The following is a 26540-nucleotide window of genomic DNA, read 5'->3' on the forward strand; positions in this document are numbered from 1 at the left end:
GTGGTCATCATTTCATACTGTTCCTTCCCTCATCCTCTCTCAGTTGATGGCCCTTAGGTCCTCAGTTTAGAAACCTGTTCAGGCTCTGTAGCTCCCTCACCCCAACCTCAGGTCCTGCATTACCTCCTGAAGAGCCACAGGATCCAGCATTTTCCTTATTCTCATTGTTCTTTGTGACCAGTTCACCTCTCACCCAGGCTGCTGCAACTACCTTCTAATTGGCATTTCTTCTCTTTCCCCTTCAAATCCCTCATGCTTGAAAATAAAAATTTGGTCATGCCCTTCCCCTGTTTAAGTGTTTTCAGGATTATGACCAAGCTTGGTAGGATGACTTGTTCCTCTCTGCTCTCAGGAATGCTCCTTGTTTCTCTTTTTCAAAAACAGCCTATCCACAGTTCAGTGCACATAATGAACCTGTACTCGTTTCTCTGTCTTTATGTATGCTGCTCCCTGGACCCAACCCATTCACTTCTACTATCTTGGCCTGAAAATGTCTGCTTATCTCCTAACTCTTGATTCAGAGGCAGCCTTCCTCCAGGCATTCTTTCCCGGAGTGCCACTGGCTCTTTGCCTCATTTTCTGGGTTAGGGTTCCTTTCATTCACGGGCACTCCAAATACTCTATCCCTACACATCCAGCTTGATGCATAATTGTAAATAGTGTTTATCTGTCCATTTTCAACTTTACATTATGTGTATCTTCCCTTGAGGGCAAGAGCTTTATGTTTGTTTATCTTTATCCTTAGTGATTAATATGGCATGCCATGTGTACTAGGTGCTTAATATCTGAGTGACTACTAGAATGAATGAATGAGTAGATATGAATAATTTTCAAGATTTGTAGGAAACCAACCCTATTTAACTTATTCTGTGAAGACTGAATCATTTAGTACATTTTTTTTTTTAAATTCATGAACTCTGAGTTACTCTAGGCCAGTTTTTCCTTGCCCCCAAACCTTTCAGATATGGAATCAGAGAAACATAAGATATTAGGGTTCACAGTTTTGCAAAATGCTAATGTAAAACACCCAGGAGTACACAGATGGCTTAAGAAAGGTATTAATCATATGACATATTTTCCTTTATAAAATGCCTTCTTATCTACCGCCTTTTTATCCCCATTAGAGGTGTTATTTGATCTTGGCAATGTTGAGAGTCCACCATCTTGCCTTGTAAGCCAGTCTTATTATAGCATCTGTGCTGTGCCTCGATTTTAACTCTTGACTTTTGTTGCTCCCACCATACATTCCTTAAAAGTCAATCTGGAGTTTGTGCATCTTTCCATCTTCTGGACTGAGAACAATTTATGGCCTTTAGCACATGCTCATTTAGTTTGTAGAATGGGCCGGGCGCAGTATCTCATGCCTGTAATCCCAGCACTTTGAGAGGCTGAAGAGGGCCGATCACCTGAGGTCAGGAATTCGAGACCAGCCTGACCAACATGGAGAAACCCCATCTCTACTAAAAATACAAAACATTAGCTGGGCCTGGTGGCACGTGCCTGTAGTCCCAGCTACTTGGGAGGCTGAGGCAGGAGAATCACTTGAACTCGGGAGGCAGAGGTTGCAGTGAGCTGATATCGCAGCCTTGCGCTCCAGCCTGGAAAAGAAGGGAGAAACTCTGTCTCAAAAAAAAAAAAAAAAAAAGTTTGTAGAATGGATATGTGCTCTCTCTGAGGTCATGGGGTGGGCAGAGAGGCCAGAGTATGCTCATTTGAAGTCATGGAAGCAGTGGCCATTTAAGAGCCTTCAAAGGGCCAGAGTGAGTTTATGTGATTTAGAAATGATGATCCTAACACATCTCCAGAAAGAGATAAACTGCCTTGAGAAGAAGCAGAGCCATGCTGGGAAATAGATTGGGTGGAATTTAAATAGAAGTCTGGGTTTGAAGTCAGAATCATAAGGACTAGGAATAATTGTAATATTCATAATAAAAATAAATCCTGTGAGAACCATCAGTTACCATGCACTGTGTGCTTACTATGCGCCCAATACTGGGTCAAGTGTTTAGCATACATTCTCACTTCAACTAGTGCTTCAAATAGTTCTCTAAGTTAGACATCATTGTCCCCCTTTTCAGATGCAGAAACTGAGGCTCCAAAGAGTTAATTCAGCCATTTAAGGTAACAAACCTACAAGGAGTTTGAATTCAGGATTCCAGAGCTCATGCTTTTTTACCCCTGCACCGTAGGAAGTTGTGTGCACGTATCTGCATCTGTCAATTTACTATATATGTTATTTCGAGCGAGTGACCTAACAGGGCTTCAGTTTCATCATCCATAAAATTGACAGGATAGCATTATCTTTCAAATTTTTTGTGGGTAATTTAAATGATTTGCAGAAAATGTTTAACACATTGCATAGGATCCAGTAGACAATAAATCTGGACTTTTATTAACAATAAATAATTAGCTTCCCATTCTAAAATATTTCAATGTGGATGCATGGCTGTGACGTTAAAAGCCAAATCCACCCCCAAATGTGAATGATTGCCTAACTTGATCCCTGTAACTGGAAATAGAGAAATAACATGCAATTCCAGCAATATCAACATTATTATTTTCATTTTTTTTCTGATGCTGTCAGCTTGTTATTTGTGCTATTTCTTAGAATAATAGAATTTATTCAGGCAATTTATCCTTAATACAAGTGATATAAATGGGGCTATGCAGTGCTTGTATATCATGCTAATAATGTCTGGTTCATCTTTTTTTTTTTTCTCTCCCTCTTTACAAATGGAGACATTGATTTCCTACTCCGTCCCATCTTTTATTACATTTTCTGCATCGAGGTCATCTCTGTCCACTGCCTACACTGGATTCCAATAGCTAAAGTTGTGTAACATCATTCGATGACATTCTTAAAGCATCTACTATGTGCTTTCTTCAAAAATGTGTGTATTACATTGGAATAAAAAAGAAGACAGACAGATATAGTTACTGTCCTCAGCTATGTGTTAAATCCATTAGTTAAAAATGTACACCTAGCCAGTGATTTAAGGACAAGTAGAAGGCTTTATATTGGGAGGTTCTGAAACAGTGTTGGTTAAATGCATGCATGTCAGAGGCTGTGGATACTATGCATAGGTCTTGTTTCTTCTTCCTCTGCACCCTCTCTCTCATGGCCCCCAAGCATCTCTTGGTGGCTCCCCAAACTGAGATTTCTAGTCCCAGTGTTTTTTTGTTTGTTTGTTTGTTTGTTTCTTTGTGTTTTTTTCTGAGCTTGAGACTCATATTTTATCATACATATCTCCCACTGACCCCTGGACACCCTTCATTCATTGTGTCTCAAACTGAAATCAATACCCCTCCACCCTGTCCCCAGTCTGCACGTTGGTGAATCACATGTGCATTCAGCTTACCCATGCTGGGGACCTGCAGGCCAACATTGGGTTACTAGTTCTATCATCCCTGCTCCACCTAAGCACAATTAATGGTCAGTTCTCATCAACTAACTTCTCTAGTATTTCTTGAACTCAACCTGGTCCTTATTTCCTGCAAAGGCCAAGTGTTTTATCTGGTAAAACCAGATAATTGGAACAACAGAGGACCAGGATCACCTGTTTTTGGTTCAGAATGAGTTCCTTCCCTTCTCTCCCCTCCCCTTCCCTCCCCTCCCCTCCCCTCCCCTCCCCTTTCCTCCCCTTCCCTTCCCTTCCTTCCTGTCTTTTTTTTTTTTTTTTTTTTTTTCAGATGGATCCTCCCTCTGTTGCCCAGGCTGGAGTGCAGTGGCCGATCTCGGCTCATTGCAAGCTCTGCCTCCCGGGTTCACGCCATTCTTCTGCCTCAGCCTCCCAAGTAGCTGGGACTACAGGTGCCCGCCACCACGCCAGGCTAATTTTTTTTGTATTTTTTAGTAGAGATGGGGTTTCGCCATGTTAGCCAGGATGGTCTCGATCTCCTGACCTCATAATCCGCCTGCCTCGGTCTCCCAAAGTGCTGGCATTACAGGCGTGAGCCACCATGCCCGGCCTCTTTTTTTTTTTTTTTAACTTTTATTTAAGGTTCAAGGGTACAAGTGTAGGTTTGTTATATAGATACAGTCATGTCACGGGGGGTTGTTGTACAGATTATTGCATCACCCAGGTATTAAGACCAGTACCCAATAGTGTTTTTTTTTTTTTTCCTGCTCGTCTCCCTCCTCCCACCCTCCACTCTCCACCCTCCACCCTCAAGTAGGACCCAGTGTCTGTTGTTCCCTTCTTTGTGTCCATGAGTTTCCATCATTTAGCTTCCACTTGTAAGTGAGAACATATGACATTTGGTTTTCTGTCCCTGCATCAGTTTGCTAAAGATAATGGCCTCTAGCTACATCCATGTTGCGGCAGAGGACATGCTTTCATTTATTGCTTTTCTAGCACTTTGGACCAAAGGTCTTTAATCTCTTAAATAATATAACGGCATTGAATTAACTAAATAATACTTACCTGAGGCAGATAATTTACATTGTCTGCATATTCACCTGGTCCTGTGCATTTTCCGACTTTTGGGGGAGGGATGAGGGGGTGGCAGTTGAGTTCTCATCGTTTGGCTGCCACTTATAAGTGAAAACATGAGGATGATTTTCATAATGGTTCAGATAGACCTTCCGAGGTTAGCGTCAAGACAAGGGTATTGAATGTGCACGTGGAAAAAGAAAAGCTAATCTGGGTAGATAAAAAGGAGAAAGAATCAGCAAGACTCGATGACAAGATACATTCAAGGGAATAACACATAGGTAGGAATGATCTCTAAACATAATCAGCATATTACATGTTTTGTCTATACCTTTGTGAATGAAGCCCAAGGGAGACCTTGTTAAGGAAAACGAAGAGGGAGATTCTTTTTAAGATGTTAAAACAGAGGACAATGAATGCTTTTGCCATGTGTTATCTCTGTGGAACTGTGTAACCTTGAGCATGTCAGTAACCTCTGTGGGACTTAATTCATCTTCTGAAAACAAGAGATTGGATTAGATAATTCCTAACATTCCATGCTTTTAAATAGACTTTTATGATTAGGAATTTGGCAGGTGGAGGGGTGGAAGCATAACATTTAAAAGTTGGGGGTGATGGAGTCGAGTTAGAAGTGGGTTGAATTATTTTTGGAACTAAAGCGTACCCTTGCTGAAATATAGAATAATAATGAGTCTAGTATTAATATAGCCTGGCTTAAGTATAATACTAATATAAACAAAATTATATTGAGGGAAAATGATGTTTATAGAGTACACCATCAAGATGAACTCTAGAAAAAGGAAACTAAACCTTCTCTAAACAGGTTTTTTTTTTCCTCTATCATCCCTTTCTTTTTACATTATCATTATGTTTTCCAGGCTGGCAGATGAATATCAAATCTGCTTTTGATTGAATATTTTTAAAATCTCTCTGATAGAATATATATTTTTTTCATTTATGAAAAGCAAATAGGTCACGTGTTTTCTCTTCTGCGGCGAAGAAATATAGCAAAAGTTTCTATGCTCCATTCCATTTTCTCATTGAAAAAATATTTAATATAAATGAAAAATATTCATTTACTTTTTGAACAAAGTTTCATCACGGATCTCTTACTTGGGAGTAAATACTCCTTAAAACAAGCTAAATGCACATCCTTAATAATTTTAAAGTCAGAGAAGCAGCCATGTGTAAAATAGGTGTATGTTCACATAATTGACTACAGTATTTTGCTACATGGTTAAATGCATGATTTCCCCTAATAGAATGCCATTGTGGTCTACATCACATTTTCTAGTTCATAAAAGTCAAATGAGCTGTGACCATAGTCTCCCAAACTTAATGGGAAGTTCATTTTGTGACTTCTGAGTTTAAATTGTGTCTTTCCAGGATGAATCAATAGATCTAAAGCACATTAATGGATCACATCACCAAAAGGTCTAATCCTGAGTGACTAAAATGGTAGATCTAATTCAGATTTATTGCTTTTCTAGCACGTTGGACCAAAGGTCTTTAATCTCTTTAATAATGTATTGGTTTTGAATTAACTAATAATACTTACCTGATGCAGATAATTTAAGTTGTCTACATATTCACCTGGCACTGTGCATTTCAAACTTTTTGGGGAAAGATGAGGGGGTGGCAGGTGAGTTTAATCTGTGAAAACCGGTAAAGAAGTAGAACCTTATAGACAGGGGCTCACAGTATATATTTTTTAAAAATCTGTATGGGATGCTTGCTAGCACAACAAATTTACACCCTGCTCTGCCAACACTCTCAGCCACAGCTACCTATCAGAAGGTTATCAAGACTAGAAGAAAAACACATAAGTTATGTCCTGGACTGTGCAAACACTCATGAGCACAGCCATAAACTACAGCTGGATGTTCGCCGACAGCCAGCTATCCAAGGTTTTTGACCTTGGACAAACAGCAGGGGTTGATGGAGATAGCCAGGCCTGGAGATGGCACCATTTGGAAGATACAAATGGAGATGTCTAGAGGGTGCTGGCAGTAAGCTTCTGCAAGGACCTCGCTGGAAAGGAAGCCAAATTGTTTCTGTTATCTCGGGGAACACCTTGATTCTGAAAGACAGTGAGAGAGCATAAGGCTACCTAATACTTCCAGAAAGATGAATACAACTATTAATATCAGAGCTGCTGCCTCAAGAACAACCGGAATTCTCCCTAATGACAAGAGGGTGGACGGTCTATCTGCATCCCTTTCCTCAAGCCTTTTGTTCAACCCTTTTCATTGTATGCCCCCAAAGAGAGCAGTTTTAACAATCAGCAATGTAGTAGGGTCACCTGATATGTGAGAGAGAGAGAGAGAGAGAGAAAGAGAGAAATGAAATCAAATGGTGTGGGTGATTCCAGTTGTCTTCTTGTTAGCAAGAGTGTATACCATCAGTTTTGCTATGACACAACATATGTGTTCCTAAAAATCACCACTGTGTGTAAAATCACACAATATAAACCATGGGACTTATGGGGAAAATGGGATTAAAAGCACCACACTAAAAAATTTCATCAGTGACACATTAAAAAAAATACAGTTTTACACACGTTAAATGATTAAGAAATACATAAATGCTACAGGAGAGATAACCCTTCACCTTGAAGATCACAAGTTTGCTTGGGGAAGGACACGTCCGAAGGGTTGTGTCTTGTGTGTTATTGTGACAGGATAGACAGGGGGACTTACCTGAAACTAGATGGTAAATGGTAACACCGGATGTGGGTGGGTGTGACTCAGACACACAAGAGGTAGCAGGTAAGTGTTTGAGGTGTGTGCTTGTGTGTGTGTATTTGTGTATTTTTATGCAGCTCTTTTTTGCTGGATAGAGTTTTCTGTGTTAACTTGTGAGGTTTTTTTTTTTTTTTTTTTTTAATGTAATTGAGCATGAGCAAATGTGAAATTCACATTATGCTCAAATTGTTTCCTACTTTTTTTAGCTCCCACATATGAGTGAGAACATGTGATATTTGTCTTTCTGTGTCTGGCTTATTTCGCTTAACATAATGTCCCTCCAGTTCCACCCATGTTGTTGCAAATGACAGGATTTCATTCTTTGTGCAGCTGCTTAATATTCCATTGTATCTATGGTACCACAGTGGCTTTCTTCATTCCTCCATTAGTGGACATTGAGGTGGCTTCCATTCCTTGTCTATTGAACTGTGCTGCAGTGAACATAGGGGTGCAGACCTTTCCTTTATACGGGTTGTCTTTTCTTTGGGATAGATACCCAGCAGAAGGATTGCTGGATCATATGGTAGTTATATTTTTAGTTTTCCAAGGAACCTCCATACTGTTCCCCAGAGCGGCTATACTAATTTGCATTCTCAACGACAGCGTGCAAGGATTCCCCTTTCTCCACAACCTGGCCAGTATTCGTTATTGGATTTACAGAGATAGCGTGGAATGATGGTTGCCGGAGGCTGCGAAGGGTAGCGTGGAGTGGAGAGAGACTGGGGATGGTTAATGGGTATGAAAATACAGTTGATAGAATGAATGAGGTCTAATGTTTGGTATCATAATAGGGTGACTATAGTTAATGGTATTTTAGTGTACGTTCTAAAATAACTAAAAGAGTGGAATTAGAATGCTCCTAACACAAAGAAATGATAAATGCTTGAGGTGATAGATACCCCAATTACCTTAATTTGATCCTTACACATTGCATGCCTGTCACAAAACATCACATGTACCTCATCCATATGTACATCTATTTTGTACCCATGATAATTAAAAATAAAAATATTAAAAAAAATTGTTCCCTACTCTGTCAACTCATGGACATACATTCGCATGTTCAAAACAAGCATTATGGAATTGACTACAACTTAGAGCACGAGATGGGGCATAAATATTGAGGATCCCCTTGGTCAACTCAGGTCCCCATTGTGAACATGTCAGAGTATTGCAAGAGACCACAGTTCCCCTCTACCTTGAATGCAAGCCAGCCCCTTCATCATGTGCTCATGTGAAGCCAAAACAAAACAAAACAAACAAGAAAACATATCCTGAGTTGGGAGAAAAGCATAGCTATGTCAGGCCATTAAAGAATTTCTAACAGAGCACCTTCCTAGGGAAGGCTATGTTTGCATCCACTGGGTGTTTTTGCTTTACACGTTTATTTAGAGCCTAACTCTCACATGGCTGTGTCTCTACTGGTCTCTTATCTCAGGTATTGATGCCCTGAGATAACTTCATTCCAGCAATCAAAACTTGTCTAGGAAGACCTGATTGCTCTGAGAGATTTGCCTTGTGATTTGATCATTTCTTGCCATCCCTGTTGACTGACAATCTTCATGGCAGCTTTAAAGGTGTTTTGAAGTTGTTTAATTTATCATCTTTCTTTTACAAAGGAGGACACTGAGGCTTGGAGGGAAAAAAAAGACTTTACTCAAGAACTTAAGACAAAAGCTGTTTCACAAATAGCTCATGCAACTCTAGAGTTTTCTTATGGAAATGCTTAACAGTATCTCTGTTCGGTCAGTGTCTTCCTTTTATACTGAAAAAAAATCACTTTATTGAGGTATAATTGACATTAAAAGCTGTAGATGTTTAATGTATACAGCTTGATAAATTCGGAGGTAACTATACACCCAGGAAACCATCACCATATTCAAGGCTCTGTATTTGTATTTACCCGTCACCTCCAAAAGCCTCCTCCCATCTGCTTTATGTAATTTATTTTTAATATTGTAAATATTTACATAATATTTTTAATATTGGTTTTTCTTTTCATTTTGTTTCTGAGACAGGATCTCACTCTGTTGCCCAGACTGTAGTGCAGTGGCACAATCAGAGCTCACAGCAGCTCACACATTCCTCCTACCTCAGCCTCCCGAGTAGCTGGGACTACAGGTGCATGCCACCATGACTGGCTAATTTTTCATATTTTTTTGTAGAGATGGGGTTCTTACTTTGTTGCCCAGGCTGGTCTTGAAATCCTGGGCTCAAGTGATCCTCCTGCTTCAGCCTCCCAGAGTGCTGAGATTACAGGTGTGAGCCACCGTGCCCAGTTTAATGTTGATTTTTCTTTTGTGGTAAGGGCACTTGAAAAAACTCTACCCTCATAGCAAATTTTTAAGTCTACAACACAGTATTGTTAACCGTAGGCCTTACAGTATACAGAATCTCTCCGGAGCTTATTGCATTACTGAAGCTTTGTACCCTTTGACTGACACTTCCCTACTTCCCCCTTTCTCTAACTCCTGGCAACCATGGTTGTACTTTCTGGTTCTGTGAGTTTTGATGATTTCAGATTCCTCTTAATAATGGGATCATGTAGTATTTGTCCTACTGTGTCTGGCTTATTTCACTCAGCATTATGTCCTCTGGGTCCGTCCAGGTAAATCCAAAAAAGGATTTACTTCCTTTTTAAGACTGAGTAATATCCCATTGCATGGATACCATTTTTCTTTATCCATTCATTGTTGATGGACGTTTAGGTTGTTTGCGTGTATCGGCTATTGTGAATAGCGGTGCAGTGAACATGGAAACGCACGTATCTCATGGAGATTCTGACTTCAGTTCCCTTGGATACATACCATCATGGAAATGCAATCAAAACCACAACAGGAGATCACTGCACACCTATTGGGAAGGCCATTATAAAAACAAACAAACCTTGCAAACAGAGGATAACAAGTGTTGGTGAGGATGTGGAAAGAAGCGAACCCTTGTCTCTTGTGCATTAGTAGAAATGTAAATTGGTGCAGCCACAATGGAAAGCAGTTTGGAGATGGCTCAAAAACTTAAAAATAGAAATACATCTGATGGAGCATTCTCACTTCTGGGTCGGCTTCTTTAATTTGTTGTGTACCTCGAGGCAAAGCAACCTGCCTATTCCTGATCCCTGCATAATAAACACAGAAAAATCATATGAATTCTCAACCTGTTGGTGGCTCTGCCATTTCTGTGTTTTTTTTTCATGAATGACTAACAAGCTACCATCCAAAATAACATTCAAAAAGTTATTTCTTTCTACAATTATTTCTTTGTTTCTTACCATCTCTAAACATATCTTATTAGATACAGGGTGGGGAGAATGCAGTTATTCCTATTACCGTTGATGTTGTTGATACTCAACTTTGGAAACTTCCCTCTTCCTCCCCCACACTCACCTCATCTTTCACTAAATTCTTCACAAGGAGAGTTTTACAAGCTTTACACTGCTTCCATTTTACAATGGGGAAAATGGGAATACAAAACTTGGACATGGATTGAGTCATTTCATGAGTCAGTGTTGCGGCAAGATTGACAGCAGCTGCTGTGACCACTCATCCAGATGTATTACTGAAAACATGAGGGAGCAATGTTGTGGGGAATCCACCTTTGTTATGGTTTATTCTAGAAGGGCCTAGAAGCTTCTGAACTTGCTAGGCACTTGGGACAAAACTGATTAAATAAAAATAACGAAATCCATTCCACCAACAAAATTAGGCTGAATTGTTGTTTAACGGAAATTCGAACTAATGTTCTAGGGAGGTTATTTGAACCCAAGCATAGAAGTGTGAGCATCATGATGGTCAGAGAAGGAAGTAGGTGGCATTAGAGACTAATTCGTAGGCACATATACAGTGTCCTTAAAATGAGTCATTCATGGGGCAAAGAAAAGGTGATCAAATTGAGATATTTTAGAAAGTATGCGGTGTGAAGGGGTTGATTTCTTTATAATGTTTTTAATTGAGTTGGATGACCTTATTGACAATGGATGTCTGTTGTCAGCATGTTGTGTGTGTGTGCCTGTGTGTGTGTTCCTCATAAACCCATAGCTTTCTGCAAAAAGGGCATTCCGAAAGAAAGAGATGAAAGAAAAATGCATAAATGCACGATAACACACGATTAAGTTTTGACCCCATAGATTGTTAACCTTCAAAGCTAACTCTGCAGTAGCACAATATTATTAGCAATAAAAGGAATTTGCTTTGCCCTTTTTTAAATTACCATAAACCGATTGACTGAGACAGAATGATGTTAATATTTAAGAAGTAGGACACTAGATTCTATTATCTCAGAAGCTCTGTCACCAGGCCCTCTCTGTAGTCCTGTTATCTAATTATTGGGCTTAAATTGCATTAGTGTGCTAGCAATTTGTCTACCACTGGAAAAGTAATTGACATTTGGGTTACTGCTTCATATTTGGGAGACTTGCTAGCTAGTTCCGAAGAGTCCTCTTCTGTCAGGGCAGATTAGCTTAATGTTGCCTAGAAGAAAGGGAAGCTCTGTGTTTCAAGGTATGCTGCCTCTGTAGCTGGTTGCAATTTGGTATTAAAATTTCGGTTCTGCATCAAAGCTGATAAGTCACCTGAGATGAAATTGAACAAGGTTGTCGTGACAAAGTAATTAATGGCATTTTTTGACTTTCAGATGACTTTAGGGGAAGCACACTTCTTCTCTGCGTCTGCTTCTGCTGCCATGTTTATAAATATGTATGCACATTTACAAAACATCTTTAACTGTTGTCAGATGTTTTTGCAGGCTCCAGATTTATGGTTCCTCTGAATTAAATAGCACCAGGTACACTTGGTGTACAGCAGTGATCTGGCATTGACGGTAGAAGCTGTGAGTCTTCGTAATATTTCAATCACATTTTGCTTTTCCTGACACCACACATCATTGATAGGCACTCTCTCTCTTTTCTATTTCTTTGTATAAAAATGGAAAGCAGTGTGCTTTGGTTATTCTATTTCTAGACTTTTTTTCTGCCTAACTGGTTTTGGTTTGTTTAAGAGAACACTTAAAGTACATTCACAAATATTTTACATTTCCCTTTGAAGAAGAGCCTACGAGATTGTACTTTTTTTTTTTTTTTTGTGTGTGTCAATGTGGAGAGCATACCTGGAAAACAGATGATTTTGATGTTTTTGATATCCGGTGCACCTGAAAGTACCAGGCTTCTTTCACTTAGATCTAGAGTATACGTAATCTACGGTCATCTAAAGAGCAGAACATAGAGATAGCCAGCCACTATTTTCTTTAATTTGCAAACTGAAGATGAAGCTTAAAAGTATTCAGAAATTGACGTAAAAAGTTGGTGTTTCTGTCTTTTAAGGCACAGGGCAAATCTGACTCAGGAAAAAAAAACTTCTTACTATGATTTGAGCCTCCCCTCTTGCCTCTCTCCCCTGGCTCACTTTAGCCTCGCTGGCTTCCTTTCAGTTCTGCAAGCAAGCCAGGCTCTTTCCCGCTGCCAGGACATTGTGTGTGCTGTTCCTGCTACCTGGGCCGCTCTTTCCTGCTTACTTTGCCAAGCTAGTTACCTCCTATCCTTCAGGAATCTGCTAAAGCCTCATGTCCTTAGACAGCCCTTTCTGGTTACTTCCTGCTCTGCCCCAGTTATTCTCAATCTCAGCGTGATTGCTTCCTTCTCAGTTCTTGCTATGATAAACAACTACTGTATGTACTCATTGCCATTATTGTCATCCCCTTTCCTCACCAAAACACAGGCTCCCTGATGGCAGAGGTATCATCTGTCCTCCTTGTTCCCATATCTCCAGGAGCTGACAATATTAAATGTTCAATGTTTGTTGAATAAACCTTTCCCAAATTTCCACCACAATACATTTTTTAACTTTTCATTCTGAAATAATTATAGGCTCATCAGAAGTTGCAAAAACAATACAAGGAGGTCCCATACACTCATCACCCAGCTTCCCCTGTTGTAACCTCTTACATCAGACTAGCACACTATTAATACCAGAAGGTGCCGCTCGCTCTCCCTCTCTTTTACTTAAATAGTGGGTGATTTCAACAGGCAACTGTTATTTGCTTAATGTAATCTTTTGCCATTTTATATTTTGGGACATTTTCTCTCCCCTTTTCCGATGCATCATTCAAGGACAACATCAGCTTTTTCAGCACATGGTGAGCACATTGTAATACGCTTAATTCTTAAAATAGTGAATTACAATGTCATCAGAAAGCTACTTTTTTTTTCAGGTGCATTTGCTTAAAAAAAATAAAAATAAAAGGTAAAGAGTCTCGAGTTTTATTCAGAGTTGCTGAGAAGTTTACCCAACTCACATTTTAGGTATGACCCTCTGCATTCCTGCCAAGCAGGCTCCTGACTTGGGTCACCTGTGACCGTAATCAAAATTAACCTGCTGCTACTGGACTCTTTCGTAGCCCCGTCTTTTCCCTTTTGCTTTCTAGTGCTGTTAGTGGCTTCTGAGACTCTCCTTGTTCAGTGAAGCATTTTGCATAAGGCACACTTTATCTTTTATCTCCAAAGAAATGGCAGTTAATGCAATCTATAGAAAGCCATAAATGAGGCTGATAAAATTATCTAGCAGCCAAAAGGTTGCTGCACTCATTTATCTCTGCATAATTCAGAAGGTAAATGACAAGATTAGGAAGAGGCAATCCGTTTGACAGAGGTGCTACTGGAATGATGAAAATCAGCATGGTTTTTGGTTTTTTTTCCCCCTACTTTTTGTGGGGAGGTGGTTAAGAGAGGACAGAAGAAGAAGAGGAGATTCACGGAGAACTCGGTTTCTAAAATTGTTCTCTTGGGCCCAAAACATCCCTAAGAAACAGATTGCTGTATATTAATTTAATTATTTGCCTATTGAATAACAATGCCCTTCCCATTTGATGTGCAGATTATAGAAAGGTGAGAGTAGAGATTTTATTTGATTTTTTGAGACAGGGCCTCATTCTGCCACTCAGGCTGGAGTGCAGCGGTACAAACATAACTCACTGTAGTCTCAAAGCCCTGGTCTCAAGGGATCCTCCTACTTCAGTCTCCTGTGTAGCCAGGACTACAGATGTATGCCACAACACCCAGCTAATTAAAAAAAAATTTTTTTTCAGAGACAGGATCTCACTATGTTGCCCAGGCTGAGTGGTGAAATTTTAAAATGTGACTCCAGATTGTCAGTTTACTTCATAAACTGTTTTAACATTAGGGAGATGTTGTAGTGATTAATCTCCCTTAAAATTTATGTGTGCGCATGTGTATATATGTGTGTGTGTGTATATATATATAGTCTGAAGGTTAACAGTTCCTTTAGTTTCTGTGCATAAAAACTAAATGGTAGTATAAATGAAGTGTAACATATTATTATATATATTATATTTTATATAATAATATACAGTATGATCCATTTTTTGTAAAACTGTAAGTTTAAAAAAATACTGATTACTGATAATGAGTGATACATATTTCTGGGTGATGGGATATGGAATTTTTTTAAAACTTTTGCTTTATGTATGTGGGCTTTGTTTAATTTTTTGATGAAAGCAAACACCTATTGCATTGAGGGAAGATATTATAATCATTGAGAAGAGTATTATGTCAGGGGTAGAAGCCATTTATTTATTCGTTCAGCAAGCATGTGCTTAGTGTCTAAGGTGTGTCTGAAGTTGAGTAGACATTTAGTGGAGGGTGAGCCCACAGACTCCCTGCTGTTTTGGAGCTGAAGGCTTTATTTGTCTGTCCCCGTCTGGGAACAGGGACTCTTACAGACACAATTCTCTCCCCTTCATCTTACAAAGTGCCTATTGTAGATCAATCAACCCATGTCCGCTGACTGTGTCGTGAAGAAATACATAGTGCTGCACGGTGGCCATGTTTTAATCGTTCTGCAATTTAAAAATTCAAATAGATGGCCACTGCTTTAAAGAGTCAGGACCTTCCATATCTTAAAAAAAAATAAGCATTTCTGGTTCTTGTTGGAAAATTGGAATCTCTGCCAACACTGAATTCCCTTCCTATCAAGGCAAGGATTGATGTGAAGTAGTGGCTTCTGCCTTCGCATGGGGTCTAGCCTATCTGGTTTTCTCCAGTCCCCACCACTCCCTAGAGTGTTCCCCCACAAGGAGACTAAGTATCTGTTCATCTCCAGGCCAAATATTGTGTTACACTTGCTCACTTCCTCCTTTTTTTTTTTTTTTTTCTGTGACCCAACTGGGTCTTTGAAGCATTTATCCTTTATGTCCTGTATCTTACAACTTTGAAGGATAATTTCGAAAATGTTTGTGTTATAAAATTGGAAACTTTGCAACATTTTGAGAAGAGGAGAGGACAACATAGAAGGCAGGACAAACCGGTGACAGGAGAAGTCTCAGCATTTACTTTAAAGGTGACAGCTGAGCCCTTACTCTTCAAATAGGGAGTTTAGTTGGTGCGAAGCTGCTGGAGAATGTGAAGGCATCTTTACAAACAAGGAAAACACCATGGAAGAGGGGCCACGTTTTGTGGAATTAACCTAACTTTTCAGCTGTGTTTAGCCCTTGGGGTTGCATTATGTTCCATTGGGCTCTGTGTGTTTCTTCTACATCAGGAGAGATCCCTGCCCACCTGCCGAGAAACTTAATAATAAAGAATGCAAATCACTTCCAAACTTCCTTGTTAATCCATCTATTTCCTAGTTGGAGTTAAGCTTAATGCCATCTCATCTAATACATGTAACCTCTCTGGTATGAGGGGCCAAAGCCAAGCAGGCAATTTGCAGATTAAGTCAAACAAAATTAAGCATGAAAAACTCTGACTATACAGGTGGAATGAATGAATCCACCAATTCTGATCTCGCCACCATCCTCCTGCCCTAAAACTCAACTTGCTTTTCTCCTGAGATCTTCCGAATAGCAGGAAAGCTAAGCACAGGCTGTCTGATCTTCAGGAAGGAAGGGGCAAGCCATTGTCATTGGGTGATTGAATTATTCCTTGTCTGGAAGCAGGTTGTGAACCAGATGATGTCTCAGGTTCTTTCAGCCTGAGATGTTTTAGCTGCTTGTCCTACAGTTAGGCAGAGAGAATTGATAGCCACATGGCATGAAGGTCTGTGCTCAGTTTCTTATTAGTTCCATTGCTTAATTCCTGCTTAAGCACCTGCTGCTATTATTGGTGACAGGAGTTTGTATTTCTGTCTCTTTAGGCTTTTATTTATTTATTTATTTATTTATTTATTTATTTATTTTTTACTTTAAAAGATTTTATATTTCTTCTCCAGATAGGAACATGACAAAGTTAGAAGTCTTACAAAGGGGCCAGGCGTGATGGCTCATGCCTGTAGTCCCAGCATTTTGAGAGGCTGAGACAGGTGGATCACCTGAGGTCAGGAGTTCGAGACCAGCCTAGCCAACATGGTGAAACCCCATCTCTACCAGAAACACAAAAATTAACTGGGTGTGGTGGTGTGTGCCTGAAATCCCAGCTACTTGGGAGGCTGAGGCAGAAGAATCAATTGCACCTGGGAGGTGGAAGGTGCAGTGAGCCAAGATCAGGCACTGCATTCCAGCCTGGGCGACAAGAGTGCAATTCTGTCTCAAAAAAAAAAAAAAAAAAAAAAAAAGGAAGGAAGGGAGGGTAAAGGAAGGAAGAAAGAAGTCTTATAAAGCGATCAGACACAGTGGCTCACTCCTATAATCCCAGCACTTTGAGAAGCTGAGACAAGAGAATCACTTGTGTCCAGGAGTTTGAGACCAGGCTGGGTAATATAGTGAGACCCTGTCTCTACAAAAAATACAAAAAATTAGCTGGGTGAGGTAGCATGTGCCTTTGGTCCCAACTACTTGGTAGGCTGAGCTAGGAGGATCACTTGAACCCTGGAAGGCTGAGGCTGCAATGGCCCATGATTGTGCCACTGCACTCCAGCCTGGGTGACACAGTGAGACTCCCTCTCAAAAATAAAAAATAAAAAATAAAGAAAGAAATCTTATGAAGATCTCGTAATAATGGTTGATTCTTCAAAGATGTGGGCACAGACTTGTCTGGGCACAGCTCCAGACAGTCCTTAAGTGAACTGTGCAATGGCCCTAGAGGTATCGGCTCAGCTGACCTGTTCCACTTTCTCTTAGGAAAACACAAGATCTTTTTTTGGATTTTCTTTGAGGGGGCCTTGCATTCCAAGTGTGCAGTTGAGAAACTTAATGTTACAGGATCCGCTGAATCAAGCAGAGGAAGAAACCCTTTGGTTTTGACACTGAAGAAAACATCCAGAGCACTGGAGCAACCTGCTGATGGAAAACATCAAAGATCTTAGACTCTTACTCCAGGGGATGTAGCCTAATGGCAGACTGGGCAATAACCACATTTGGCTTCCATGAGTTTTTGGTTAGTGCCTGAAATCTAGTTAACTCTTTTTTTTTCATTTTTTGAGATTGAGTCTCACTTTGTTGCCCAGGCTGGAGTGCAGTAGAATGATCTCCTCTCACTGCAAGCTCCAAGCTACACCTTCTGGGTTCACACCATTCTCCTGCCTCAGCCTCCCGAGTAGATGGGACTACAAGTGCCCGCCACCATGCCTGGCTAATTTTTTTTGTATATTTAGTAGAGACGGAGTTTCACCGTGTTAGTCAGGATGGTCATGATCTCCTGACCTCCTGATCCGCCCACCTTGGGCTACCAAAGTGATGGGATTACAGGTGTGCGCCCCTGTGCCTAGCCAGTCTAGTTAACTCTTAGTCTTCTATATGTGTTAGAATGGTTTTAGCTTTATTGACAGAAAATTTGAATAAGGGTGGTTTCAGCAATATGCCAGGTCCCCCTTTGTAAAGTAAGTTAACATAGGTACCTCTTTTCTCTCTAGATATGGCCTTTCCTATCTTTGAGTTTAGGATAGCTATTAAAAATTGAAAGTTACATTGGGTCTTATAATTGTGATTCTAAGAATTGATTTTATATATAAATGTGAAACCTATCAAATAAATTGCATTCCATCCACTCAAAGGAATACAATACATCTATTTTTTTTTTTTTAGACGGAATCTTACTCTGTCACTCAGGCTGGAGTGAACTGGCATGATCTCAGCTCACTGCAACCTCTGCCTCCCGGGTTCAAGTAATTCTCATGTCTCAGCCTCCAGAGTAGCTAGGATTACAGGCACATGCTGCCATGTCTGGCTAAGATTTTGTATTTTTCTTTTTTAGTAGAGATGGGGTTTTGCCATGTTGGCCAGGCTGGTCTCGAACTCCTGGCCTCAAGTGATCTGCCAACCTCAGCCTCCCAAAGTGTTGAGATTATGGTGTGAGCCACCATGCGTGGCCAATATAGCTATTAAGAATGAAGCAAAAATCTTCAGGTGGTATTGACATTGAAAAATACCTAATATACATTGTTAATTGGGAAAAAAAAAGTTGTATGGTAGTATATATTCTGTGATTACTTTTATGTAAGAGAATTGTATATAGACACATTTGTATAGGTAACATACTGTATATTTTTTAAATATGCAATATGTATGCTATACAATATTTAAAATTACCGATAGGTACACACATATGTGTATGTATGCATTTCTAAAACAAATATCCACGGCCGAGTGCAGTGGCTCACCCTGTAATCCCAGCACTTTGGGAGGCCAAGGTGGGCGGATCACTTGAGGTCAGGAGATTGAGACCATCCTGGCTAACATGGTGAAACCCCGTCTCCACTAAAAATACAAAAAATTACCAGGCATGGTGGCGGGTGCCTGTAGTCCCAGCTACTCAGTAGGCTGAGGCAGGAGCATGGCGTGAACCTGGGAGATGGAGCTTGCAGTGAGCCAAAATCACACCACTGCACTCCAGCCTGGGCGACAGAGCGAGACTCCATCTAAAATAATAAAAATAAATAAATGAAAAATCCACTAATATGATAATGGAGTAATCTGGGTTTTTATGATTGAAGATTTCCATAGATAAGACATACTCTTTAATTATTTTTCCCCAAGAAGCGTGTACCCTATTTGTAATCTGAGAAAAGGTAAGAAAAACAGAGTAACAGTAAAGAAATCTATCTGTTATTAATGAAGAATTGAAGGGCCACCTACTTAGAAGAGTTGTTTTGCATGAAGAGGCAGACCTGAACGGCCTTTTCTGTTAATAAGTGAAATATGTTAATTTTATATTCACTGCCGTGGTCACCTGGAGACATCCCTGCATTGTAACCTTGCAGGCTTTTAAAAATTTAAGTCACATCTTATGTGCCAAAAAGTACCTCATTTTGAACTAAAACCTTCAAAATGGAAGTCTTGTTATTGACTTTAATGTCTATGTATTGCTATATATTTGCATTTAAATACAGACACTGTATATTGTTTTCTCTTTTATTACCCGGTGTGTCTTCAGGGATCGCTTTATCCGCTCTTTCTTGAACGCTTAATTATTTCCTTCTCGGTGGCTTTGTCATAGGCGCTCATGCTTCACTGATGTATCAGCTCAGCTGAGCCGTTCCGCTTTCTCTTAGGAAGGCACCATCTTGGTGCCTTCAGTAGGTAACAGATTTCTGAAGCTTCTCTTAGCCCCTTTCTGGCAACACTGGGCTGATTTACAACCAGCAATATGGAAAACCTCCTAGGCAGCTGCCTCAGATGCTTTTGAACTACTGCCCGAGTCTCTGGCTGCCTTGACAGTCTAGCAGACCCTGGTGGCAAGGTGGTACTGCCTTCTGCTATGCTGTTGATCATTGCTGAAAAGTGGCGTAAGTCTTGCCAATTGTGTATCACATGTATTTAAGCCGTGTGTGAACCTGGGAGCCATTGGTCTGTGCTCTTATTTCAACCTAATAAAGAGAAGAAATAATACTGGATGGTTTAAATAATTCTGTGCTTAAGAGCAAAGCCCGGAACCACCCCAACTTGTATCCCTCTCCATTCCTTTGTCTACTGAGCAAAAGCCCATTCACCAGGCTCAGTCTCTCACTCTAAGCCAGGGTTCTCAACCTCAGCACTGCTGACATTTGGGACTGGATAGTTCTTTGTTATGGGAGGGAATGGAGTCAGGGGATGTCCCATGAATTACGGGATGCTGAGGAGCAACCCAGCTCTCTACACTCTAGATGCCAATACAATCCACTCTCCTAATCGTGAGAACCAAAATGGCTCTAGATATTGACAAATGTCCACTGGGAAGCAAGATCACCTCTGCTGGAGAATCACTGCTCTAAGCAGATGTCCCACCCATCTCTCAGACTCAAATAAGTGCTTCTTTCACTTCAAGAACCTGAGTAGGTCCCTTGTTCCTAGTTCCTCAAATGAGACAAACCCCTTGTCATTGAGACATTGCATGTGTGCCTCTCTCCTTCTCTCCTGCTCTCTCCATCTCTCTCATGTTCTGCTTCTTGTACCCACCAGCCCTACCTCGATGACTTGTTCTTCGGAATGTTTAATAGGCCAGTGTGCATTAGGAATCTCCAAGTATGAAAGAGTAGGAGGCAGAGGGAGAAGGGGAGATGGAGAAAGAGAGAGATGGAGAGAGAGGGAGAGGGAGAGGGATGGGGGGAGAGGGAGAGAGGGAGAAGGAGAGAGAAGGCAAGAGGGAGAAGGAGAGGGAGAGGGAGAGGGGAAGAGGCAAAGAGAGAGAAGGAGGGAGAAGGAGAGGGAGAAAGGGGGAGAAGGAGAGGGAGAAAGGGAGACAAGGAGAGGGAGAGGGACAGGGAGAGAGGGAGAGGGGAGAGGAAGGAGATAGGGAGAGAGTAGGAGAGAGGGAGAAGGAGATGGGGGAGAAAGAGAGGGAAAGAGGGAAAGGGGGAGAGGGAGAGAGGGAGAGGAGGAGAGAGAAGGAGAAGGGGAGAAGGAGAGGGAGAGAGGGAGAAGAGGAGAGAGAAGGAGAAGGGGAGAAGGAGAGGGAGAGGGACAGGGTGAGAGGGAGAGAGGGAGTGGGGAGAGGGAGAGAGGGAGAAGGGGAGAGAGAAGGAGAGAGGGAGAAGGAGGGAGAGGGACAGGGAGAGGGGGAGAGGGAAAGAGGGAGAAGGAGGGAGAAGGCAAAGAGAGAAGGGGAGGGAGAGGGACAGGGAGAGAGGGAGAGGGGAGAGGGAGAGGGACAGAGAGGGGGGAAGGGGAGAGGCAGAAGGAGAAGGGGAGAGGGAGAAGGAGAGAGGAGAGAGGGAGAGGGACAGGGAGAGAGGGAGAAGGGGAGAAGGAGAGAGGAAGAGGGGGAGAGAGAGAAAGGGAGAGGGGGAGAAGAGCGAGGGACAGGGCGAGAGGGAGATGGGGAGACAGAAGGAGAGGAGGATAAGGAGAGGGAGAGGGACAGAGAGAAAGGGAGGGGGTAGAGAGGGGGAGAAGGAGGGGGAGAGGGAGAGAGGAGAAGGAGAGGGAGAGAGAGAGGAAGAGGTGGAGAAAGAAGGAGGGGGGAGAAGGAGAGGGAGAGAGACAGGGAGAGAAGGAGAAGGGGACAGCAGGAGAGGGATAGCGGAGAGAGAAGGAGAGAGGGAGGAGGTAATGGAGAGGGAGGAGAGGAGAGGAAGGAGAGAAAGGAAGAGAGGGAGAGGGGGAGAGGGAGAGGAGACAGAGTGTGCAAGCCCATATTTTTTTCTAAATTTGTTTATTTCGCCATGAACTCTCCCCCAAATCTCTTGCATGACACATCTCTTGGGACTAGCAGTTGTAAACACACCATTGAAAACATTGCATTCCTTCCTTTCCTTATAGATACCTTTCCTCCATAAACCTTGTCTTTTTCCTTCCTCTAGATTTTTGCAGCACGCTTTTGTCTCTCCCTCCCTTATGGATTGTTTATCCTGGATCATGATCTGTGGGCACATCTCATTCCCTAGGTGCACACAGCTCTTTGAAAGCAAGTATTCTGTGTTATTTAACCCAGCCTGTTTTCTTCCATGGAGAAGGGACTACATAAACATCCCAATGGGTCGGATGTGTTTATAACCAGTATGAATCAACTCGCCACATGCCCACGGAAGGGATCCACAAGATGATCGCAGTGGAGTAAAAGGCAGTGATAACTCTCAAACTGGGAAGGTCAAAGCCGTCGAAAGAATGAGATCATGTCCTTTGCAGGGACATGGATGGAACTGGAGACCGTTGTCCTTAGCAAACTAACACAGGAACAGTAAACCAAATATTGCCATGTTCTTGCTTATGAGAGACAGTTAAATGATGAGAACACACGGACACACAGAGGGGAATAACACACACTGGGGCCTTTCGGAGGGTGGGAGGTTGGAGGAGGGAGAGGATCGGGAAAAATAACTAATGGGTACTGGGCTTAATACCTGGGTACTGAAATAATCAGAACAACAAACCCCCAAGACATAAGTTTACTTATGGAACAAACCTGCACATATACCCCTGAACGTAAAATAACAGCTTAAAAAACCCATATAGATTTTAACCATCTAGTAGGCAGAGATGAATCCTTTTATTAGGCTGTATTGCCTCTGGTCCTTGCAGAGAAACAGGCATGAGGCCATCACATTGGCTGAAAGAACAGATTCTTGTTAATAGTTTTGCCTTTTGCCAACACCATTAGCTCTCCCTCTTAATCCGAACTGCTGTGTCACTCAAGAGAGTGACCTTCTTTATTTGGCTTGATTTTGTTTTCCTGATTAGCCTCTGCTAGAAATGTCCACGAGCCACAGCTTCAGCCTTCGAGTGAGCAAAAGCAAAGTATCTAACAAACTCAAATGGTAACTCAATCCTGAAATGCTGTAACTTTGATTTGTATTTTCCTTCTTTCTTTATTCTTTTTTTTTTTTTTTGCTTAGACAGATATCCCCTTCTAGCTCTGCTCTCTGATCCCACTTTTGTTTGTCTCTTTATTTCCTCTGCCTACTCTGCTTGAAAACTAAAAAGCAAATTCTTTTTTCTCTCACATATATGCCTCCGAATGATTTATTTTTTAAAATGCAGCTTTACTTGAATGTTGACTTTTTGAAAACTTTCCCTATTTCACTTTTTTTTTTCCCTCTCCCTTGGAAGCTCTTCTTTGATAACTGGGCTAGTTTTCTGTTCTTTCTACTTTTCTTCTGATCGTTCACCTTTTGCCCACTTAAACTGAAGCCCTTTGGTGTATGCTTGGAATTTCGGCAGTTCAAGTTCAAAAGAAAGCCCTCTTGAGGTAACCTGTGCTGACATGTCCGCATCTTAACACAAAGCTTTGCTAGATTAATGGGTTGGCTAAAAATGTCTCTTTGCTTCAGTCATGGTCCCCTCTGTGTATGAGGGTAGCCTCGTGTCTATTCATTTAGGGGATTCTTTTTTTTTTTTTTTTGTAGAATTCGTCTGAATCTAGAAGCAAATGTTATTTTATTGAATGTCCCACTTTCGGAGATATATTTGAGAACAAAAACGTTGCCAAAAATGTCTGAATACTACCGTATTTCCTTTATTGGAGCATGCATGTATTTTCTGTATTTTAACTTTTCTGAAAAGAGGGAAGCTCAAAAAAAATGGAGGATGTCTCCTACAGTCTCAGTGATCTCTCAGAATTGAGAAAATGTGATAATCAAACATTTCAATATTAGTGGGACGTTCCTGGGACTGAGCGCACGTGTTAAGGGGAGTACCAGGGAAATAAGGAGCATGGTGAGGAGTTAATTTGCAGTTTGACTCCCCCCTGCTTCTTTGCATCCAGAAGAAGACGGTGTGCCTCCTGTCCCGGGCACCTGGGTATACCCGCATCATGGTGTATCAGTTTGCTTGTTGACAGGCTGAGTAACGTAGTTGTCTCTTTGGACCACTTCATTTCTCACTGTGCTTCAGTATCGCACAGACACCTGACACCTAGTACGCCCTCACAAATATGTTGCATAGGCCGGGCACAGTGGCTCATGCCTGTAATCCCAGCCCTTCGGGAGGCTAAGGTGGGTGGATCACTTGAGGCCAGGAGTTGGAGTGCTGCCTGGCAAACATGGTGAAACTCCATCTCTACTAAAAGTACAAACATTAGCTGGGTGTGGTGGCACATGACTGTTAATCCCAGCTACTGAGGAAACTGAGGCATGAGAATCACTTAAACCAGGGAGGTGAAGGTTGCAGTGAGCTGGGATCAAGACACTGCACTCTAGCCTGGGAGACAGAGTGAGACCCTGTCTCAAAAACTAAAATAAAACAAAATGAAAACGTTGCATGAATGGAAAGTTGTGTAATCAGTGCTGAAATAAATTTTAAAAGGAATATGTCCTTCCTTGCAGTGCTATTAGAATGAGTCCCAAACACGTCTATATATATATTTTTTTAATCAGGTCATTTGTCAAGCCTATATGCATTTTCAGTAGAATAATATTAAAAATGCCCACCCATACTCCTTGAGTATGCCAGGTGAATTCCAGAGTCATGCATCGAGCTAAGACTATAAACAGGACTAGTGAAGTCTTTTATTTATTTGTTTGTTTATTATGAGACAAAGTCTTACTCTGTTGCCCAGGCTGGAGTGCAGCGGCATAATCTCGACTCACTGCAACATCCGCCTCCTGGGTTCAAGTGATTCTCCTGCCTTAGCCTCCTGAGTAGCTGGGACTACAGGTGCCCACCACCACGCCCAGCTAATTTTTGCATTTTTAGTAGAGACGGGATTTCACCCTGTTTGTCAGGCTGATCTCAAACTCCTGGCCTCAAGTGATCCTCCCACCTTGGCCTCCCAAAGTGCTGAGATTACTGGCATGAGCCACTGCGCTGGCCTTCGTGAAGTCTTTTGTCTTGTTTTTAGTAAGAGGAAAGCCCCGCTTTTGCTACACCTAGTTCACAACATGCAGGATATCATTGTTCCACATGGAAAATTTGTGTGGATGGAATTAAATAATATCCCTGGGAACTTCCACTGGCTCCTGGTCTCCTCCTTCAGATATTTTATCTGCTAAATCCGAAGTCAGAATCTCAGTTAAGCTTATTAGTTAAGTCCCAAATGGAACCAATTGAAGCCAGAAAAAAAAAAAAAAAAAAGAGAGAAAGTCCTAATTATAGTTTTCCTTCTTAAGTGCTGCATACAAATATGAATAGGGTATTAACTGTGATTTTCAACATTAAAGCATAAAGGTCAGTAGCACATATGTCAAAATCTAGGCATACTCCAGGCTGTTAGGTGACTCAGGGGCCACGTCTGTGAAACAGGTACATATTTATCCTGAGATACTGAGTCATTAAGAGGGGCAATAAAAAATCAAGTGTAAATTGAGAGCAAAGGTCACAATCTGTGGTTGGTGATTTTTTATATGTCTAGCACCAGCCCTTGCTACTTTTTCTTTAGAAAATGAGGGCAAAGTACAGTGGTTCACAACTGTAATCCCAGCAGTTTGGGAGGCCCAGGTGGGAGGATCGCTTGAGCCTAGGAGCTCAAGACCAGCCTGGGCAACATCGGGAGACTTCATCACTACAAAAATACAAAAAAAAAAAATTAGTAATTTTCCTGTGTTCTCCAAGGCCCAGCTACTCGGGAAGTCTAGGAGGTCAAGGCTGCAGTAAACCACAGTCGTGCCACGGCACTCCAGCCTAGGCAACATAGCCTAGGCTATGGAAGGGAAAAAAATAAAATATACCTGGATCAAGTCTGGGCTTCATTTTCTAGTGATCCAGTGGTGTTCTTTTCCAAGGAAATTATTGTGTGGAGTGAACTCGGGCAATTCACTTAACCTCTCAATTGCTTTTTCTGTAAAATGAGAATAGGCTGGGTGTGGTGGCTCATGCTTGTAATCCCAGCACTTTGGGAAGCTGAGGTGGGCAGATCACTTGAGGTCAGGAGTTCAGGACCAGCCTGACCAACATGGTGAAAACCTGTCTCTACTAAAAATACAAAAAAAAAATTAGCTAGGTGTGGTGGTGGATGCTGGTAATCCCAGCTACTTGGGAGGCTGAGGCAGGAGAATCACTTGAACCCAGAAGGCAGAGGTTGCAGTGAGCTGAGATCATGCCATCATACTCCAGACTGGGCAACAAGAGCAAAACTCCATCTCAAAAAATCAAAATAAACTAATTCTCATAAAGGATTGATTGTGATAATACATGAAAAGCTCTTAGCACAAATGTAACGTAAGTATTCAATAAATAGGTGTCTCTGTGTGTGTATATCATCCATCATCTATTATTTATCTTTCCGTCTTCATCCATCATTTGTCTGTTTCTATATGAATATATAAATGTATTTATCTATATTTTCCTATGTGTACGTATATAAGGGTATTTATCATTTATCTCTATATCATCTATCTCTACATAGGTATTTATATGTGTGTGTGTGTATATAGATCTGTGTGTGTCTGTGGGTGTGTGTATATGTATATATACATTCATCTATCCATCCATTTATCCTCTATTTCTCCATACAAACACACACACATAAGATACATTTACTTTCTTGAATTGCTAAATTGACTAATGCAAATTCATGTTCATTTTTGTCCCATAGATATTAGGCCCACCCCTTTATTCTTTAAGACTCCGTTAA

At 41.2% G+C, this 26540-nt stretch overlaps 1 protein-coding gene and 1 long non-coding RNA gene across 17 annotated transcripts in view; one reads left to right on the forward strand and one right to left on the reverse strand.

The window, feature by feature from the left end:
• The window catches only part of RBFOX1 (RNA binding fox-1 homolog 1), a 2485711-nt gene that overhangs the window by 967248 nt on the left and 1491923 nt on the right, over positions 1-26540 (forward strand). The gene's annotated exons all lie outside the window — the stretch shown is intronic.
• Positions 22839-25494, reverse strand: LOC144337932 (uncharacterized). The gene is made up of 2 exons (XR_013411573.1): positions 24707-25494; positions 22839-23884 (listed from the first exon to the last, which is right to left on the reverse strand). It is a non-coding gene; the product is annotated as an uncharacterized LOC144337932 (long non-coding RNA).

Source organism: Macaca mulatta, chromosome 20, assembly GCF_049350105.2.
Source record: "Macaca mulatta isolate MMU2019108-1 chromosome 20, T2T-MMU8v2.0, whole genome shotgun sequence".
Taxonomy (NCBI): domain Eukaryota; kingdom Metazoa; phylum Chordata; class Mammalia; order Primates; family Cercopithecidae; genus Macaca; species Macaca mulatta.